This window comes from Sinocyclocheilus rhinocerous, unplaced genomic scaffold (genome assembly GCF_001515625.1).
Source record: "Sinocyclocheilus rhinocerous isolate Xijiao unplaced genomic scaffold, SAMN03320098_v1.1 scaffold14683, whole genome shotgun sequence".
In the NCBI taxonomy this organism is placed as follows: Eukaryota; Metazoa; Chordata; class Actinopteri; order Cypriniformes; family Cyprinidae; genus Sinocyclocheilus; species Sinocyclocheilus rhinocerous.
The window spans coordinates 10035-11870 of record NW_015632661.1 but is presented as its reverse complement, the minus strand read 5'-3'; the positions used below and the strand labels follow the sequence as shown (position 1 = coordinate 11870).

Below are 1836 nucleotides of genomic sequence, written 5' to 3'. Positions count from 1 at the left end.
TTCACAGACTGTTTAATTTTAATTTCAGCAAAACTGTATCAATTTGGTCCTGTAGCGTTACCAGATCTGGAACTAATGGCATTTGTAAACCTACAGTAGCAGAAAAAACTTGTTGTACCTCAGTGGTAGAAAATATGCCTTTCAACTGTGGATGTAGCTCAGTGGTAGAGCCCATGCTTTGCATGTATGAGTTCTTGGGTTCAATCCCCAGCATCTCCACAGACTGTAAAATTTTAATTTCAGCAAAACGGATTCAATTTGGTCCTGTTGAGTTTCCACATCTGGAAATAATAGCATTGGTACACCTACAGTGGTAGAAAAAACTTAAGGTCCTGTGTTCAATCCCCAGCATCTCCACATACTGTAAACTTTTAATTTCAGCTAAACGGATTTTAATTTGGTCTTGTAACGTTACCACATTTGGAATTAATAGTGTTGGTAAACCTACAGTATCAGAAAAAACTTGTTCATCAGTGGTAGAAAAGGTCTTTCCAGCTTCGGATGTAGCTCAGTGGTAGAGCGCATGCTTTGCATGTATGAGGTCCTGGGTTCAATCCCCAGCTTCTCCACATACTGTAAACTTTTAATTTCAGCAAAACGGATTTAATTTGGTCTTGTAGCGTTACCACATCTGGACCTAATGGCATTTGTAAACCTACAGTAGCAGAAAAAAACTTGTTGTAACTCAGTGGTAGAAAAGGCCCTGCCACCTGGGAATGTAGCTCAGTGGTAGAGCGCATTCTTTGCATGTATGAGGTCCTGTGTTCAATCCCCAGCATCTCCACAGACTGTTAAAATTTAATTTAAGCAAAACGGTTTCAATTTGGTCTTGTAGCGTTACCACATCTGGAATTAATAGCATTGGTAAGCCTACAGTAGCAGAAAGAACTTGTTGTATGTAGCTCAGTGGTAGAGCGCATGCTTTGTATGTATGAGGTCTTGGGTTAAATTCACAGACTGTAAAATTTTAATTTCAGCAAAACGGATTAAATTTGGTCCTGTTGAGTTTCCACATCTGGAATTAATAGCATTGTTAAGCCTACACTAGCAGAAAGAACTTGTTGTACATCAGTGGTAGAAAACCTTCTTCCACCTGGGGATGTAGCTCAGTGGTAGAGCGCATGCTTTGCCTGTGTGAGGTCCTGGGTTCAATCCCCAGCATCTCCACAGACTGTAAAATTTTAATTTCAGCAAAACGGATTTAATTTGGTCTTGTAGCGTTAGCACATCTGTAATTAATAGCATTGTTAAGCCTAAAGTAGCAGAAAGAGCTTGTTGTACATCAGTGGTAGAAAAGGTCCTTCCTTCTGGGGATGTAGCTCAGTGGTAGAGTGCATGCTTTGCATGTATGAGGTCCTGGGCTCAATCCCCAGCATCTCCACAGACTGTAAAATTTTAATTTCAGCAAAACGGATTTAATTTGGTCTTGTAGCGTTACCACATTTGGAATTAATAGTGTTGGAAAACCTACAGTATCAGAAAAAACTTGTTCATCAGTAGTAGAAAAGGTCCTTACACCTGGGGATGTAGCTCAGTGGTAGAGTGCATGCTTTGCATGTGTAAGGTCCTGGGTTCAATCCCGAGCATTTCCACAGACTGTTTAAATTTAATTTCAGCAAAACTGTATCAATTTGCTCCTGTAGCGTTACAACATCTGGAATTAATGGCATTTGTAAACCTACAGTAGCAGAAAAAAACTTGTTGTAACTCAGTGGTAGAAAAGGTCCTGCCACCTGGGGATGTAGCTCAGCGGTAGAGCGCATTCTTTGCATGTATGAGGTCCTGGGTTCAATCCCCAGCATCTCCACAGACTGTTAAAATTTAATTTAAGCAAAA

At 40.3% G+C, this 1836-nt stretch overlaps 5 non-coding genes across 5 annotated transcripts; all 5 read left to right on the top strand.

Annotated features, from left to right (window-relative positions):
* The first annotated feature begins 497 nt into the window (after positions 1 to 497).
* trnaa-ugc (transfer RNA alanine (anticodon UGC)) lies at positions 498 to 569 on the top strand. The gene has a single exon. It is a non-coding gene; the product is annotated as a tRNA-Ala (tRNA).
* A 143-nt stretch (positions 570 to 712) lies between these two features.
* Positions 713 to 784, top strand: trnaa-ugc (transfer RNA alanine (anticodon UGC)). The gene has a single exon. It is a non-coding gene; the product is annotated as a tRNA-Ala (tRNA).
* A 311-nt stretch (positions 785 to 1095) lies between these two features.
* Positions 1096 to 1167, top strand: trnaa-ugc (transfer RNA alanine (anticodon UGC)). The gene has a single exon. It is a non-coding gene; the product is annotated as a tRNA-Ala (tRNA).
* A 142-nt stretch (positions 1168 to 1309) lies between these two features.
* On the top strand, positions 1310 to 1381 carry trnaa-ugc (transfer RNA alanine (anticodon UGC)). Its single transcript has one exon. It is a non-coding gene; the product is annotated as a tRNA-Ala (tRNA).
* Positions 1382 to 1735: 354 nt separating this feature from the next.
* trnaa-ugc (transfer RNA alanine (anticodon UGC)) lies at positions 1736 to 1807 on the top strand. Its single transcript has one exon. It is a non-coding gene; the product is annotated as a tRNA-Ala (tRNA).
* Positions 1808 to 1836: the final 29 nt, after the last annotated feature.